The sequence below is a fragment of the Mustela nivalis genome (genome assembly GCF_964662115.1).
Source record: "Mustela nivalis genome assembly, chromosome: 1".
Lineage (NCBI taxonomy): Eukaryota > Metazoa > Chordata > Mammalia > Carnivora > Mustelidae > Mustela > Mustela nivalis.
Genome location: NC_139020.1, coordinates 97,421,635 through 97,441,856, shown reverse-complemented (window position 1 = coordinate 97,441,856; position 20,222 = coordinate 97,421,635).

Genomic DNA, 20,222 nt, shown 5'->3' with positions numbered 1-20,222 from the left:
TAGTGGTCATGAACTCCTTTTGTGGCCCCTCCCCCCAGGAAATTGTTTATCTCTCCTTCTATTCTGAATGATAGCTTTGCTGGATAGAATATTCTTGGCTGCAGATTTTTCCCATTCAGTATTTTGAATATATCATGCCACTTTCTCTTGCCTGTCTATTTTCTGTGGATAGATCTGCTGCTAGCCTTTTTTGTCTTCCCTTATAAACTAGGGACTTCTTTTTTCTTGCTGCTTTTAGGATTTTTTCATTATCTCTATATTTCACAAATTTAACTACAATATGTCTTTGTGTTGTCTTCTTTTGTTGAGTTTGGTGGAAGTTCTCTGTGCCTCCTGGATTTGGATTAGGGAAATTTTCAGCTATAATTTCCTCAAATAAACCTTCTGTACCTTTCCCCCTTTCTTCTTCTGGTACTCCTATATAAAATGTTATTATACTTTATGGAGTTGCTAAGTTTTCACCAAGTCTACATTAGTGACCCAATATTTTTCTTTCCCTTTCCTTTTCAGCTTCATTATTTTCCATAGTTTTATCCTCTATATCACTTATTCATTCTTCTGATTCTTCTATCCTTGTAGTCATTACATCCAGTTGGTTTCACATTTCAATTATAACATTTTCTATTTCTGCTTGACTAACTTTTATGTCTTTCATCTCTGAGTAAATGGACTCCCTGGTGTCTTCTATATTTTTCTCAAGCCCAGCTAGTACTCTTACAGTTGTTTTAAATTCTAGTTCTGTTATATTACTTATATCCATTTCCATTAGATCCTTGGCCATGACCTTCTCTTGTTCTTTCTTTTGGGGTGAATTCCTGCATCTTGGCATTTTGTTTAGGTCTCTGTCTTCTGGCATTAGGAAAGCCAGTTGTGTTTCCTACTCCTGCAAGTAATGGCTCCATTAAGAAGAGACTATATACTGGGATGCCTGGGTGGCTCAGTTGGTTAAACATCTGCCAGCTCAGGATATGACCACAGGATCCTGGGATCAAGCCCTGCCTTGGGATCCCTACTCAGTGGGGGGTCTGTTTCTCCCTCTGCCCTTTTCCCTCCCCATTTCTCTCTTTCTCTCTCAAATAAATAAATGAAAATTAAAAGAAGAAGAAGAAGAAGAAGGAGAAGAAGAAGAAGAAGAAGAAGAAGAAGAAGAAGAAGAAGAAGAAGAAGAAGAAGAGAAGAAGAAGAAGTAGTCATATGCTGTCCAGGGTCTGGTGCTTCAGGAAGTGTTTCTGGTGTATTCTATATGTATTCTGCTACTGTGTTTTGGCTGCTCTTTCCCTCTGGTTCATCCTCAGCAGAGTTTCTCCTTGCCTGCTGTGGGAACTATTTGGGCCTTGTCCAGAGTGTGGTGATTTTTATGTAGGTGTGCTCTGGTCTACTTGTTAAAAGAGAAGTGATACTATTTCCACTATAGCTAAAGTTTTGTAGCACCCTATGATCAGTAGTTGTGGTCTGTTTTGTGTGTTTGGGGGAGGGGTGGGGGCTCTGTGCTGGTCTTCTGAGGATGGCCTGCTACTCCAGTTCTCAGTCACATTCCTAGTAAAGCAGCATCCAAAGAACTCAAGGGGGCAGGGCTTTGTGTAGGTGGGTTAGGCTATAATTGTTGGCTCTGTGCTGCTTACTGAAATTAGTTTAAGCTGAGGGGAGGAGGAGAGAAATGGCACCAGCCCCCTCTCTGTGTTGCATGGAGTGGGAGTTCATGCCTGCCACTATCTGGGAAGTCCTCATGGAAGGGCAAACAATCTCCCAGGCATCTCTCAGATCCCTGCCTTCACTCTGTGTATGTCTGTGCCACCTGCCTGCCTGGCAGTATAGTGGCCACTGTGTTCTATCCCGGGAAGGGTGGCTGAGTTTTAATAGTCTATACTTCAGGGACCTGCTGTGGTGAGAACCCATGCTGGTTTTCTGGGAAAGGCTCTCCCTGCACTGGGACTGGTATGGGTTTGTTTCAGAAGGGCAGTCACACCAATGCATAGGATCTTGGAGTTAGAGTAGAGCACAGCCAAAAACTGGTGTCCAGGTTATCCACTCTCAGCAGGTGTCTCAGCACCTATGCTGAAATGACACCCACTCTCTCTTTTATCCCCTGAAAGGCAATGCCACCTCTTTTGGATATGCTCCAAGAAGAGGGAACCATTTTTCCCAGTGCATCCCAGGGCATCTTTAAACCTAGCTATGCACTACCGTGCTATCTACCCTCTTTCTCCACAGAGTACTGTATCACCTTCAAGGCTCAACACTGGCCATGACACAGACCTTTAAAACTCCAATCTTTGAACTCTGCTGATTGTAAAACTCACAATAATCAGCCATCTCATTTTCCCAGTGGCTTTGGGGAAGTGTTTTCCTTGTGTGATCTCTTTTGCATTACCACTCTCTGTCTCTAACCTCTCTCTGTAATCAGGGTTTCCTCCCCTCTGTAGCATCTGCTATCCTTTCCTCCCCCAAATCACATCTCAGCATTTCCTACTTTGCACTATATGACTTCTTCTCTCCTTCTAGTTGTATAATTTTTTTTTTTGTCAGTACTAGATCAATTTCTTGGGTGTTCAGGATGATTTGATATTTATCTACCTGTGTTTAAGGGATAAGGTAAGCCCAGGGTTCTTCTACTACTCTACCATCTTAGCTCACTTTCATTACTCTTTTTTTTTTTTTTAGGTTAAGATTTAACCATTGCATTAGTAGGGCAAATCTATGCCCAGTGAGAGAGGAAGAGTTTGTCAAACCTAGCAAGCACAATAGATAACAACCAACCACCTATCTACTCTAATAAAATTCCTGAATTTTCCTCCTTCAGTTTCTATTTGTAAAGTCATAAGGGAGAAGGGTATGGAGAAGTGTGGAACTAAGCCCTAGAAATGAATTTTATGTTCTTTGATGGGATCACAATTTCCTAAAATGTTTCCTCATTTTTAAAGTGAGATTCTTTGCAATTTTTAAGCCTATTAAAATTCATCTAATTCTCCAAGGAAATAGTAATTTTCTTACTATTTTCCCCCCTTTCTGTCAAGTAAAGGGATGACATATTTCTTGGAACTAAACCAAAATGAAAAGGGTGGGAATAGAAATGAGAAAACTCCAAGAAGTGGGGATAGAGCATGGGACATCTTAAGAAAAAATGAAATTGGCACTCAAAACCATCTAATTAGTGTAAGGTATGATAAAAATGTCAGGTGTTATTAACTGAAGTAATCATCAATATATGGCCTTTGTAAAAATGAACTTTTAAAAATTTAATTTTATTTTCCAGTGTTCCAAGATTCATTGTTTGTGCACCATGTTAAGGACAGCATATATTACATGGAGCACTGGGTTTGGTACATAAACAATGTAAAAATGAATCTTAGTAAGGTTTTGTGTCTACCATCAAATAATAAAATTGTCACTGTTTTATAACAGTTGGTAGATCATGCATATGTTTAAATAAGAGGCAATTTAAAATAAAGACATTAATATAATAATTTAATTTCATAAAATATGTTTTTAATTTATTTTTTTAATGTCTTTTCAGTGTTTCAGAATTCATTGTTTATGCACCACACCCAGTGTTCCATGCAATACGTGTCCTCCGTTATATCCACCACCAGACTTACCCAACTTACCAGTCCCCTCCCTTCCAAAACCTTCAGATTGTTTTTCAGAGTCCACAAGCTCTCATGGTTCATCTCCCCCTCCAATTTCCCCCAACTCCCTTCTCCTCTCCATCTCCCCATGTCATGTCCTTCGTGTTATTCCTGATGCTCCACAAATAAGTGAAACCATATGATAATTGATTCTCTCTGCTTGACTTACTTCACTCAGCATAATCTCTTTTAGTCCTGCCCATGTTGATACAAAAGTTAGGTATTCATCCTTTCTTATGGAGGCATCATAATAATATATATAGATAGATAGATAGATAGATAGATAGATATAATTTTTTAAAGAGAGAGAGAGAGAGAGGAAGAAGCAGGCTCCCTGCAGAGCAGAGAGCCCAATGTGAGGCTTGATCCCAGGACCCTGGGATCATGACCTGAGCTGAAGCAGAGGCTTTAACCCACTGAGCCACCCAGGTGCTCCTGCATCATAAAATATTTTTAAAAAGAATAAAGCAAGAAGGAAAGAGTATCTTAGTGTTATGTTACTACCATGCCATCAGCTTTAGGGTTTATTTATCATGGTGTCACCCAATATGTCACTCCTTTATACCATGTCTTCACAAAGAAGAAATCCATCATTGTCAGGCTTTAGTGAAAAAGAAATTTATAATTTCAAGCAAAGTAAAATAATTCATTTTAGCAATTCATGTATATTGAACAAAAAAGGGAAGTCATTCCTTCAATAAACAATCTTGTCTTTATAAGACTGTTAAAAGATTCAAATAACTATCATTACTTAATTTAAATCAAGAATGGGAGGTTTATTAGTATCTAGTATAATGATTGTGGATATTTATTTTATTTTCCAAATTGTCATATTTATACATCAGTTTTGAATTAGTTTACATTTTATGTTTTAGCTAAGAAAATGGATTAAAAAGAGGGAACAGGCATGCACATATAGAAACACAGGAACTGAGAAGGTCCAGGCAATATCTGCGATCTGAGGATTTTGCCTTAAGACATGTGAAATAGCCATTGAAAATTGAATACTTTCATTATCGCTTCTAGAAAGGATCCATCTGGTATTGGTTTGAGGAGTGTTAAGGGATCAAGGTGAGAGGATGTCTAATTATCTCTGCCTCTCCTCTAGGTTTGTCTATTTTTTGATTTATAGTCTTTTGGATACTCATTTTCCTTCAGAAATGTCAACACCAATGCCCTACTAGTGATTGGAAATTGAACACTTTTTCAAATAGATTATTTATTATTGGCTTGATTGATGTGGAATCTTTTCAAGATGTTCAAATTGGCTTCACTTAAAAATGAATTTTTGTATGTGATTTGAGTTGGTGAGTGTTTTTGCAGTTACATTGTTGTGTGAACATTGTAATATCATTTAAAGTTATTTTCAATTTGAGGAAGAAAGGATCATTAATTTGGAATGGTTCTCACTTAAGAAAACTCAAAATATTTAGGACACTTTTGCTGAAGAGCAAATATGAGAATGGCTCTCAAATTTAAATCACAACATTGAGCATTAGCTTATTAGAAATGTAGTAAAAAGTTTAGCAGCACATTAAAATCTTATAGGAATTATCTTGAAATTAGAAAGGTATTGGATGTGAAGGAAGTTTGGGATTCAAAAAAAGGATTCGAATAACATAATTTTGCAGGTAAGGGTAGTGATTATAATTTCTTCATTTCTATAATCTTGCTCTAACTACAGTAAGCTCCTGTGTAATGTCTTCATTGAATTTTCTAAAAATTGCTTCCTGTAGAAGCTCAGAAATTTCACCATTTTTGGCAATAATTCACTTTCGAATGCTCATCATCTAGCTTTGTTTTCTTTTTCTCTTTTGTACTGTCTATAAATTCAATAACAACTTCTTTGGGATTATGCATATTTCCATTAGTTGAGCTATTCATTGATGAGTATTTCTTGGATTTTGGTATAAAGACCAGAATAATTTTTAGGCCATCAGGAATATTCTTTATGATACAAACTTGATTGTAAGTTCTTTTAGCTCTAATGGCTAAAATTATTACAGAATGACTTTGTAGAGAGTAACCCAGGGAGCTTTAAAAAAATAGCAGCATCTTCTTCATATCCCTGAACAATTGCACCTGAATCATTGCTGTAGGACCATAGCATTTGTATTTTCAAAATTTTGCAGGTTATTCTGAAGCACCATGAAAACTGAGAATCACTATTTTAGTTTTGTTTTTTACCAACTAATTGAGAATTTCTATAAAGAGCTACTCAAACTATAGTCTTTCCTCATTATTTCCTGAACAGAATAGTGGCTATAAATATGGCTCTGTCTTGCTTCTTCTTCTTTTTGGAAGTAAACTGTTAGGTTTACAGCAAAATTGAATGGAAATTATAGAGAATATTTATATACTCGCTGCCCTCTCACATTATCAACATCACACACCAGAAAGGGGCATTTGTTACAATCAGTCAACCTATATTGAATTAAATCTCTTTTGAGAAGAAAAGATTGGCTGATTTTTAGCACTTATCTTTATATACTATTTCCTTTTTTTTTTTTTTTTAAACAATGAGAAAAGTCACAGCCATTTCCAAGCAGAACATTTTGGGAAGAACAATATTTTGAAATTAAACTTTTTTTGTTTGTTTGTTTGGTTGGTTGGTTCGTTGGTTTGGTTTTTTCCTTTCTTAAAACCTGCATGTACTTTTCTATGAGGCCACTGTCACAAACATTGCCACCATTCCCATAGTTGCAACTAGGCCAATACAAAAGGACATTGAACCCTTCAAAAACTTCTGTGAACTTATCTTTAAATGTCACACCAGAAGGAACTGATCTTCATAATAGTATTTCCAAGATAACATATCTCCAGAGTTGTTTCTTTTCCTCATCCTAATGAAATCTCATTTTCTTTGATGGTGGCCGTCTCTGTGGCCATAGGGACCCCTTTTCCTTTGTCAGTCTTTCCACTGACAAAGAAATCTCTTCTTTAAAGTTGGAATGTGGAAGGAGCCCTGTGTTTAACTTAGAGATTAGTATACACCATCAATATTTCCATATTTGTAAGGTAGATATGCTATTGCTAGTCTCAGTTTGATGATATGTTCTGTTATAAAAGCACATATCTATTAAAAAATTCAAGTTTTAGAATTTGAATTAATCTTTTTAATGTTGGTTTTGAATCATTCAATTATAGTTCATAATTTCAGACCAACAAAGGCTGATAAGATAAAAAATTTACATCTGGAATTTAAATATAAGATAATATTTCAAATTATTATTGGAAAGAGAAATACTCATTTAACGTTCTAATTTTGTTGTAAGCTTAATAAAAGACAGCATAAAAATTACATAAAAATAAAAATTATGGTTTTATTTAACAGCATTTTAGAAATAAGATATTTAAACATTAATGCTTTTAAAATGTGAACTGTATTTCAACCTAATATTTGAAAATATGTTGTCCTAGCCTGTTGAGTTAAATATAACACATATTAATATAGATTTTAGTTTTAACTTAATGTACCAAAACTCTGTTATAACAATATGCAGTATAATATATTTGAGATGTGTTTCATACTTCTAGTAACACATGATACCAGGACTACCAACAGAAAATAATGTTATACATAAATACGTAAATTTTTAGATAGGTGTTAGCTACCCAGTCCCAGACTACCATAATGGATTAATTGAAGCATTGTGATAATTTTTAATAAATGAATTAGGAAATATTAAAATACATTATTTTTATTAACAGTTCATTATAGTGTCTAAGCACCACTAAAATGGCTATTCAGAAGCATAAATTAATAATGGGTCAAGAACATATTGAAGACTTGGTTAAAGAAAATTGCATATTGCCTTATCTCTCTACCCCAACGCCATACTGTAGAGCTAATGCATGGGTGGTGCCATCAGAGAACAATTAATAAAGAATCTATGAGGACTGGGATACTTTGTTAAACCCCCATCAATGACTAAAAGGCATTTGGGATTGACAAATTTACTTAGCCTTAGAGAAACACATCATATTTCTTCACCAATATTTCGAGTGGAATAGAAAGGATTTCCATACTGAGGCTTTTTTCTCTTGTTAAAGAGTGGAATTGACTTGAGTTGCAAATGAGCCAATTTCATAGATGGCTCCTTGTCTTAGTAACCACAGAATATGAGTTATCAGTTTTTCTGTCTCCCATGCTTTATCTTTGAAATGACGAGCTTTTCATAGGTGAAACATGAAATCTGTTCAGCTCTGAATTTCTAGTTTTTTTAAGCCATTAAAGGAAGAAACTAGTTTGTAACTTAGCAATCTTGAACCGATTAATCTGTGTAATCAATTGCCTCATTAGTAAACTAAATTATTTGTGGTGGTATTATTAAATAATTCTATGCCGTAAACTCGTCTTTTGCTTACATATTTTTGTTGTTTAAAAATACAAATAGAACACTAAAAATAGGTTATTATCTGGAAAATTTAGATCAAAATTATTTATTTTCAAAAGAAAATATGCCAAAAATAAAACATTTATTTCCTTTAAGATATCTATAATCTCTTTAAAACATTGAGTTTTCTCAATTTGCCAAGTGTATGAAGCCTGCCTATAAAAAGCAGACTAAATTTCACTATGTGAAAGTTGTTCCTTGTGTAATGATAAGGCATGGTATATCAAAATTTAAAAATTTAATTTTTCTAAAATATATTCACAAAATCATTTGTTTAACAAATACCTGTGTTGATACTTTGCTGGGGACTGAAGATAAAGAAAGAAAAGAATGTAGTACTGTAGTACCATTTTTCAAGGAATGTAGGACAGATATGTCACATATTTGTATATTTATATGACACTGAGATGTTAACAATATGATTTAGGACTGCAGTGAATACAAAAAATATTAGTCTGTTTGGGATAGAGGAGAAATAAAGCATTAGGGGGAAACAGTAAAACAAACATTTAGGCAGAAGGCAGTATTGATATAAGAAATAAAGATTTCAACAAATCTAAGCAAGCCTATTAGGTTTCAGGAATTCAGTTTACAGTGTCATTTGGTGCTTGTATCAGAGGAGAAAATTCTAGAAAAGAAGGTGAAGTGATAATATGAAGGTCTTTACATGTTAACTATAATTTTAGACTATGTACATGACATGTTTAGAAGATAAAATGGCCACATAAAAATCAACTTAGCATTGAAATACAATTACCAAAAATATCAGTTTCATTTTTCATTATCTCTCATTCAAAGACTCTTTCTCCTAAGACTTTGATACTAGGAAATAGTTTGTCTTTCTCAACAAGCTAATATTGCTCTTTTCTTCTTCAGATATTAAGACAAAGCATCCTACTTTTCTTTTTCCCTCTTTATACCTAAATAGAAAACTAGACGGTGACTTCTTTAGTGGCAGAAGCAACCAAGGTCCATTTTTTCCTCACCCAGCATATATTAATTTTTTTCTAGTCTAGAACTTTCTTTTTTTTTAAATTTATTATTATTATTTTTTTAAGATTTTGTTTATTTGACAGAGAGAAATCACAAGTACACTGAGAGGCAGGCAGAGAGAGAGAGAGAAGGAAGCAGGCTCCCTGCTGAGCAGAGAGCCCGATGCAGGACTGGATCCTAGGACCCTGAGATCATGACCTGAGCCGAAGGCAGCGGCTTAACCCACTGAGCCACCCAGGCTCCCTAGTCTAGAACTTTCTTATAAATGAAATCATATCCTATCTATTCTTTGGTATTTGATTTCTTTTGCTCAGCACAGTATTGCTGAGATGCATCTGCTGTATGGAGTTTGTTCCCTTTTATTGCTGTGCAGTGTTCCATGAATGAATGTGTATGGATATACCATTCTCGATCCATTTTTTTACTGATTAGTTCCTAAGACAACAAGATAGTTTCCCTATTTAGATTACTGTGAATAAATCTATGAACGCTTTTGTACATGTAACTTTTTCCAAATGATTTAATTTATTTGTGAAAATACCTATGAGTGGAATGATTCAGTTATAAGGTAAAATTACGTTTAATTTTATAAGAAACTATCAAATATTTGCCAAATGGGTATATAATTTTATTTTTTTTAATTTTTTTTAAATTTTGTTTATTTGACAGAGAGAGAGATCAAGATCACAATTAGGCAGAAAGGCAAGCAGAGAGAGAGGGGGAAGCAGGCTCCCCACTGAGCAGGGAGCCCGATGTAGGGCTCAATCCCAGGACTCTGAGATCATGACCTGAGCCGAAGGCAGAAGCTTAACCCACTGAGCCATCCAGGTGCCTGGGTGTATCATTTTAGGTTCCCAAAAGTATTGTAGAAGAGACCTGATTGCTTCACATACAGGAGAATACATTTTGATGAGTTTTCACACATGTACATAATTATGGACATTTTCCATCATTCCTCAGAGTCCCCTTATGTGAAACTTACAGTAGTCTTTAACTTTCTTATTAGTTTTCATAATGATATATTGAGAGGGGCAGAAGTTTAAAATTTTAAATCTAATTTATTTTTATTTATTTTATGGTTATTGCTTTACGTCCTAAGAAATATTTGCTTACTTACAATTTATGAATATATTCTCTTGTTTTTTTTTCTAGAAGTTCCATGGTTTTAATTTTTATGTTTAGCTCAATTATCCATGTAAAATTAATTTTTGTTAATGCATGAGATCAAACTTTATTTTACTTTCTCCCCATATGAATATCCAATTATTCCAGCATCTTTTTTTGTTGTTTGTTTGTTTTTTGAGATTTTCTTTTCTTTCCGGTTGCTTTGTAACTTTTTTCAACAACCTAACCATACATACATGTGTCTATTGCTAGGCTCTCAATCTCTTCCACTGATACTTCTGTTTATCCTTTGTCAGTACCACACTGTCCTTAATTTCAAATCTAGTAAGTGTTGAATTCAAGTATTTTAAGTCTCCAAAACAGTGTTCTTTTTCAATAACACTTAAGATATTCTGGATTCTTTGTATCTTTATATTTAAAGTGGGTTTCCTGGAGAGAACATGTAGTTGATTTTTGCTTTTTATAGATTCTGATAATCTTAGCCTTATTAGCATGCTTAGAGCAGCAATGTCTGAAAATAATGCATTGAGGGGTGTTTGGGTGGCTTAGTCAATTAAACATCTGATTTTTTATCTCAGCTCAAGTCTTGATTTCAAGGTCTTGAGTTCAAGACCCATGTTAGGCTCTATGTTGGGTGTGGAGTCTACCTAAAAATATAAAAATCTTAAAAAATCATAAAAAATAAAAACAGTTTATTGAAATGCTATTTGATACATCAAGAAATATAGAGAAAAAGGTGAAATTAATAATACATATTTAGTTAACTATATATATCAAAAATATTATCATTTCAATAAGTAATCCATATGTTATTTGAGATTTGTATATCCTTTTTCATACTAAATTTTTAAAATCCAGGATTTTGAAATTATGTATTTCATACTTAGAAAATAATTCCATTTGGACATGAAATTTTCATTGAAAATACTCATATTTAGGTTTCATAAAATTTACAGTTGAAAATGTGGATTCACACACCCACATAGTTCCAAATGACTTAAATTATCATAACTTAATCAAATTTCAGTTTTTCTAGCTCAACTTAAATTAATTAAAATTAAATTAAAGATTTTATACCTTAATTGTCCTAGTTACATTTCAGATACCCAAAGGCCACATGTAACTAGTAGCTACCATAGTGAATATTATAAATTTCTATCATTCAAATTTAATGTAATTTTCAATATGATTGAGTTTAAATATATAATCTTGCTATTTTCTATTTGTCTTTTCTGTTCTTTCTTTTTTCCTACTCTCTTTCGAATTACTTATTTCTTCTTTAATATTTCATTTTACCTCCAGTACTGGATTAATCACTATGATTCTTTGTTTTACCTTTTATAGCTAGTCTATGGTTTAACAATATCTATATCCAAGCAATCTTTATGCTTTTGTTTTGTATAACCAAACATGACATGGTATAATTACAGTAATATGCTCGCATCATTTGTGCTCTTGATGTCCTACATCGCACTTCTACAAATATGATAAGTCCTGTATACATTATTATTTTTGCTTTAAACATTCAATTATCTTTCAAAAGAATTTTTAAAAAGAGGGAAAATTATTGTATATTTGCTGAAATAATTGCCATGTGTAGAGATCTTCATTCTATTATGCAAATTCATTTCTAACTGGTATCATTTTCCTTCAACCTAAAGAAGTTTAAACATGCCTTATAATAGAGGTCTCAAGATTTCAAATTCTCTTTAGTTTGTCTGAAAAAACTTTGAACTTTTTAAATATTTGAAAATTCACTTTTGCTTGTGAAGCATATTTTTGCTGAACATAGAATGTTTTCCTGACTTGCAAAATTTTTCTGATGAGAAGCCTGTAGTCATTCTCATATGTGTTCTTATATCCATAATACATCTTTGTTGTCTGATACTTTTTTGATATTTTCATAACTGTTATTCTACATTTTAATTATGATTTTTTGTTTTCTTTTTATTTATCCTATTTGCAGTTTTGCACTTTTCTTAAATCCTTAGTTTATGATTTTCACTGGTGTTGGGAAAAAATTTAGTCATCATTTTTCCAATTTTTTTTTGTCCTCACTTTTAGAAATCCAAACACTCATATATTTGACCACTTGATAATTCCCATTGAGGTTATGTTCATTTTTTTCCCTCAATGTGTCATTTCCTTTTGCTTTAGTTTGGGAATTCTAGCTGTCTCAACCTTCCTGACCTCTGAACTTTGGTTCAGTAAGTCAGTGACAGCCTTCTTCTTCTTGACATTCCATTCCTTGCCTGGTAAACTTCCTGGCATGCACTTTCTAGGCAGAAAGCTTTCAGAAACAATTGGCTCCAACACATTTCCCCAATTCTTAGAGGCTATAATTCTGCACTGACTATTGTTCACTGTTTGAAAACAGTTGCTTCATATATTTTGCCCAGATTACAGCATGGGGGTACATCCAGGTCCCATTAACCATGTTCAGAAATGGAAGTCTACTCTTCCCTACATGGTTTTGACTAAACTCTGGCATTTTTTTCTAAACCACATCAGATGTCTTTTAGAGGAAAAAGAGGATAAAGATTATACAAATTATTTAGCAGTGTATGAGATAATAGAAAAATGTATCCATACATCTCTCCCTCTTTCCTGGGATGGAGCTTCTTAAACTTTTGTGATTTTTTAAGTCATAAGAGCACTAGGAACATACTTTTGTTCTAATATTTGGTCTTTAACTCTGGCTCCTGAATCCCTTGGAATTTCCTGAGTGATAGCAGTGGTTTTTGTTCTAATGATGTGACTCTGAGTGGCTTTCTGCATGGCTCCTGCATAAGGGCTGGTCACCAGAAAAACCAAGCCTTGATTAGAAGTGGGAATTTTCAGTCCCACTCTTCATTTTTTAGACAGAGGACAGAGGCTTCATGCTTATGTGAAGTCTCCATAAAAATCTCAAGATCATGGGGTTTGGAGAGCTTCAGGTTGCTGAACAGATTAATGTACCAGGTGGGTGACTTCCCCCAACTGCACAGGGACAGAAGCTCCTGTGCTTGAGACCCTCCCAGGTTCCCCTTATGTATCCTTTTATCTAGCTATTCATCTATATCCCTTATCATATCCATTATTATGTAATAAACCAATAAATGTGTTTCCCTGAGTTCTGTGAGCTATTCTAGCTAATAATTCAGCCAAAAGGGGAGGAGATCTTGGAAACCTCTAATTTGGAGCTGAGTCTGACAGAAATTTTGGGTAACCTGGGTACCTACTACTTGTGACCAGTATTTGAAGTGAAGGGTAATCTTGAAAGACTGAGGCCTTAACCAGTGAGACTTGGCATATCTCCAGGTAGGTAGTATCAGAATTGCGTTAACCTAGAGGATACCCACCTGATGTACAAGAACTCTTGGTGTGAGAAAAGCCCCATTCACCTCGTGTCAGAAATGTGAATGCAGTAGCAGCATGAGAGTAAAGGAGGGATGCAGGAAAACTGAGTTTTCCCTACACATAGTCATACTGTCCCTGTGTATTCATAATTCATGCATAGATAAATGTACACTTGGAATAAGGACTTTTCAGATGAGAAAAGTCTTTTCATTGTTCAAGAATATGGGAGGATTTCTGAGTTACTAGCTCTAAGTTGAAACATAGCATAACATCTGAAATAAGTTTAAAACAACTTTTTCATGACATATATCAAGGATGAATACTAAAAAAAAATGGGATGAAAACATAAAATGGGAAATATCTTCAGCTGTCTAGAAGTAGGCCAATAAATTGACCCACAAAAGGACAGTTTTAATCTAACAAATTAAAGTAGAATAAATGCTTATAATATGTATTGATAATAGCTTCACACTATTTATGGATTATAATAAATTTATATACATGACCTCATCTTATTAAAATAATAAGCTGTGAGGAAGGCAAGGCAAAGTTATCTCCAATTTCAGAATTAAATTTGTGATAATTAATGTCAAAGACATTACCATACAGGAGAAAAAACATAAACCTGGTTTTTAGACAGACCTGTATTCAAATATATGCCATAGAAATATTTAATCTGCGTGAGCTTCAATTTCACTATCTAAAAAACGGTGAAATAGAAATAGTTATAAAGAAAGAAGTTTTAAACCAACTGTTTTAACTCAACATTTTGGCTGAGTCAAGGGTATAATTTACTATGGATAAAAGCTAAATGAAGAAATACATCTCATTGGCATAACAGAAACCTGAAAAAGTTGATCTGAATAAAATTAGACTTCATGGAACAAATAACCCCAAAAAACACAGGAGCTTAAAATGCAGACTATAATGAAAGTTTATTGAAAAATTCAGTTGTCTTAAAAAAAATTAAATCAGAAAAATTTTAACTGAGAAAAAATAGGTTAGAGAGAAAGAGTAGCCAGAATAAACTCACAACAGAAGTCGTGATGGATAAAATTAACATGAATCAAATTTGATTTATAATGCCAATCCTTATTGTGAAATTACTAGGTTAAGTAATAAACAATAAATCATTTATGTTTTCTGTATAGAATTTAATTAAATAATTTACTGCATTACTATTTGTTCTGGAAAATTGATTCTTAATAAAATGTCACCAATGGTATAATTGTCACTTTTTTTCTATTTATAAACATAAAGACAAAAAATTCTTTTGTTTTACCATAGTAGCTCAAAATATTTTATACTTTTAAAAACTTCTATGTGGAGTTATTATGAGTAAATAATATATATACATAAAGGTACCTATCACAATGCCTTGGCATAGGAAGCACTAAATAAATGTGAAATTCAGGTTTGACTATCTAGAGTACACTTTGACTCCACCATTTCCATTCTGCTTTTGAACAAATTAATTAGACTCTTCATGTTTTTCCCACAATAAAATGGGAACAATTTTAGCAGAGATTTTGTACAGATTGAAGTAGATACTGCATATATATTATTTAGTATAATTAAAACTGTTATTATCACTACTATTACATTATTACTTGAGAGGGCACAGGTCTGCAATGACCTTGATGACTCAGTACCCATGAGTCGGTCAGTTTCTGGGAACATCGATGATGATATTTGTACATTTTTACACCAACATGATAGTGTGTTAATTACTCTAACTTCACTGTGATCCTGTTATTTGATAAAACAAAGCTTTCAATTTTGTTCTTCAGGTTTATCATGCCTGCTCTTGGTTGTTTGTGTTACCATAGAAATACTAAAATCAGCTTGATAAGTACAAATACATGCAAACACACACACACACACACACACATACACACTGTCTAGGGTTTTTAGATTTGGACTGTACACTCTTTAGATCAACTTAGAAGGAACTGATATCTTTAAAATATTGAATCATTAAAACCATAAACCTGATATATTTATATCTTCTTTATTTTCTTTCCATAAAAATTTCTGATTTTCTGTTAGATAGTCATGTGTAACTTTTGTTAGATTCATCCCGAGATACTTAATATTTAATTCTATTATAAATAGTATAGTTTAAAAATATTTTATTTTGATTGATATTATATATTGATTATATATATTATCCTTGTATCAGGCAAACTTGCTGATTCATTTGTTATAATAACAAGGGAAGATTTCTTTTCATTTTCTACATACATAATCATCTCATCTATGAAAAGTTAGGATTTTTTTTCTTTCTTTGCAGTCTTCAAATGTATTATACTTTGTCTAGGTTTTGTGAACTAACTAGGACATTCAGTAAAGTGTTGAATAAAAATGTAAGCAACAAATATCAAAGAGTATGTTTTCAGTATTTTACCATTTAGTATGATATTTGCTACAAATTTTTGGTAGATATTCTTAATCAGATTAAAGAACTTCCTATCTTGTCCTAGATTGTTAATATCAAACACTATTTCTCATTATCATATTGATCTATTAAGGTAACAAACTAAAATAATTGATATTCTAATGTTAACCTAATCTTGCATGAAATAAACTCATCATGATCTGGGATATTAAGTTTGCTATGCTATGCTGGATTTTGTTTCTTAGTATTTTGTTTAGAAGTTTTACATCTACTTTCATTAATGAGATTGGGTTATGGGTTTTCTTTCTTGTACTGCCCTTGTAAAGTGTTGATATCAAGGTTGCATTAGTCACATCGAGTTTGAAACTGTACTATCATTTTCTAGTATACTAAAGTTTTGTGTAAATTGATATTATTTCCTTACTTCTTTGGTAGAATTTACCAGCGAAGCCATGCTGACCTGGAATGTTCTTTATAAGAAGATTTTAAATTATGAATTTAATTTTTAATAACCAAATAATTATTTTTACTTGTTCTTTCTTGTACACATTTTTACATTGTTAAAAATATATTATTTTGTTTTGACAGAGAGAGATGGTGAAAGAGGGAACACAAACATGGGAGAGCTGGAGAGGGAGAAGCAGGCTTCCCAATGAGCAGGAAGCCTGATGCAGAGCTCTATCCCAGGATGCTGAGATCATCACCTGAGCCAAAGGCAGATGCTTAACAACTAAGCCACACAGGAACCCTGTATATATACTTTTAAAACATTTTATTTGTTTGTTTGTTTATTTATTTATTTATTGGAGAGAGAGAGAGAGCGCAAAATTGGAAGCACGTGTGCGCCTGAGCATATGTATATGCATATGCATGCATTGGGCAGGGCAGAGGGAGAGGCTGAGAATGTCAAGCAGATGCCAGACATGGCACTGAACATAGAGCTTGATTTGGGGCTCAATTGATCCCATGATTCTCAGATTATGACCTGAGTGGAAAGCAAGAGTCAGAGGCTTAACCTACTGAGCAACCCAGGCACCCCTTTCTTGTATAAATTTTTAGTATCATGTTTTTCTAAAAAGTTATACATTTTTATCTAAATTTTTAACATTACAACTTTACATAATAATTTATTATCTATTTAATACTTAATTTTTAGTATCAAAATATTTTTTCATCTCTGTTATAGGCTATTTATGCCATAAACCATACCTCCCCCTTCTTAAAAGTATTTGCTTCATGTTTATTATTTGTTGTTAGCTTTTTCAAAGAATTAACATTTCAATATATTGATCATCTCTATTATAGTTTTTAAATTTACTATTATCAATTTTTATTTATATTATATCTCTCCTCTTACTTTGCTGTTTATTTTGTTGCTCTATTTCCAGCTTCTTGGGTTAGTTATTTAAATCTTCACATTTCCAGCCTTTCTTATTTCATTGTACCTTCTTTTAAGTTTATAAACTTCTCTTTATTACTGTTTCAACTGTGTTTACAGGTTATTATACAAAATATTTCCAATATAATTCAATTTAAAATATTTTTCTGATCTCTGTTGTTATTTCTTTGATTTAAGGTTAACTTTATTTCATATTTGGAAAACACTAGAATTTTTCTAGTTGTCATTTATTATGGTTGTTCAGTTAAATTGTACTGTGGTCAGAAAACATTATTTATTTTGCCAATTCTTGGAAGTTATAGAGTTTTTTAATGAATGAGAATATCATAAATTCTGTGAATATTGCTTTCTTGTTTAATGGGAAAGTGTGTCTTAAATGTGTCATGTTCCATGTTCCCACATTTTGTTCAGTGTTGTTAGTTATAGATGTTAACATAAAAACATATTTCCATAAAAAATAACCATATTTTCCAAAAAAAGTGAGAAAAGTAGCATTATTTTACATTTTTATAAGACTCTTCAATGTCTCTTTGAATGTAACTAAATTCTCATGTCTGTTTTTGCATTCAATGTGTTACAACATGTTGTTTTGGTTGAAGTATATATAGAAAATCTGTCCTCAAACAGATATGCAGTTGAAAAGCAGAGGAAGTCATAGATCCACTGAAAAGATCTTAGGACCACTGGGGATTATCAGAGCACATTTTGGTAACTGGTCTAATTGCTCTATTTTGTTAAATATTATGAAACAGTGATTTTCCAATTCTATCATTAGTATTTAAGAATCTTTCTATCTTCTTTTAGTGTCTGATTTCTTTTGTTTTTTTCTTTGGCTATATCTATTTCAACAATAGTATGGCCTATCATGTCTGTTCATGCTTGGTTCCTTCTAATTTAGTCCTTTTTTCTAATTATTAATTTTTTTCCAATTATTTCCTGGGATCTTTTAGTTCCCTTTCATTCTCTCCTCATCTCATTTTTTTCAGTTTTTATTTTTTTCCACCATAGTTTCTATTTTTTTCATAACATCTGTATATTCTTATAAAATTATTAATTTGTAGGTTTTCTCTGCATTATGGCACCTTTTTTTGGTGTTCTCAATTTTTGTAGATGACTATTCTCATTATTCTTTTTTATTTCAACAGTATGTTAGTATAGGTTTGAATGCAATCAGATTCTGTTCTTGTCGAAGTGTAGTGAGTTTTCTTATATGTTTAGAAGTTTGAGTCAGAAAAGTGTTTCTAATTTAACAGCTCCAGGGCTGCCTTTGGGATTGTGATGAGTTACCCTGATACCCAGCCTTGAGATGTTGTTAGAATTTCTGGGGGTCTCAGTATAAAGAAGCCTTCAGCTCTCAGCCTCCTTATAGATTAGCTCAGACTCATGCCAAAGAGCTGTTCTGACTCCAGAACTCCCTGTGTGGTCAAAACCAAGGCTATGGTTGTGTTTTTATTGTGGTGTGATTGTTATCTGTGCCTGATATTGCATTTTTCCCTCTCCTTCTCCTCTTTCCACATGTATTGACCCCAAAGACACTCAAGAAATACCTAGATACAGTAACTGCCCACTTGGAGTCTGCTTCCATAGGATTAATGGTGAGTATTGAAAAATTCTTCTCAGTCATTTCTCCAAAATTTGTCACATGTCTTCTCTCTTTCTTTCCACAAATCACAAAAGAACCTTTCCTTCCTTTCATCCTCAATTTGTTCTATTTCTTAATTTGTGTCTTCCTCCCAGTTGTTTTATCTCAGTGTGAGCCAGTTTTTCATTGAGTATTTCAATAGCTGCAAAGCCCAGGTCACAGCTGATGCTCAGTTCTTCCCAGAGACCCTGTGAACTTACTTAACCAGGTCTGACAGCTGTTCTCAGATCCACTGGACGAGTTCTTCACTCCACAGGGGGTGATCTTGTTTGCAGTGGGGAGTACTTCTTGGCTGGGTACCCAGGGTTTTTTTTTTTTTAGATTTTATTTATTTATTTGACACAGAGAGAGAGAGATCACAAGTAGACAGATAGGCAGACGGAGAGAGGAAGGGAAGCAGGCTTCCCGATGAGCAGAAAGCCCGATGTGGGGCTCGATCCCAGTGGGATCATGACCCAAGCCAAAAGCAGAGGCTTTAACCCACTGAGCCACCCAGGCGTCCCTGGGTTCCCAGTTCTTAGGACTACTGAGATCCCCTTCTCTTTTCTCCATTTGCTCTCACACAGTGGCTCTGCTGCTAAATATCCTCACATAGCCAGATTTATAGAGATGGATAGCCACCTAGTCCTACTGAAAACTTTATTTTCGGCTTTTTGTTCTGCTATGCTGGTTGCTCCATCTTTATTTGCTTGTTTGTATATTTGTTTACTGGAAGGGTTGAGAAGACTTTTAATATACATTTGTTATCTTCTTAGCATTTATCAGAGGTGATTTTTTAAAATGTTTTGCAAATATGTACACCTTTTAAAGATATGCTTCCTTTTCTTCATCTCTTCTGGGATCCCTCCACTTCCATCTTAAGCTTGCTCATGGCATTTCCCATTTAGGCAGCACCCTCTCTCTGCTGCCATTACTAGTCTAACACTTGTCTCTGCACTCTTTCCTTCTCTCTCAGTTTTGTTTTGTTTTGCTTAGATGTATGGATATCTAATTTAGATTTTTTTTTTTTCCCCACCATTTTATTGTCGTGTTTAGTTTCCTGGAGGGGTAGTAGGTAGTATCATGTCTTTTGATAACTCAGTTTTGTTTTTTTTGTTTTGTTTTGTTTTGTTTTTAAGATTTTCTTTATTTATTTGAGAGAGAGAGAGAGAGAACATGAGCGAGGAGAAGGTCAGAGGGAGAAGCAGACTCCCCATGGAGCTGGGAGACTGATATGGGACTCGACCCTGGGACTCCAGGATCATGACCTGAGCTGAAGGCAGTTGCTTAGCCAACTGAGCCACCCAGACACCCCTCAGTGTTT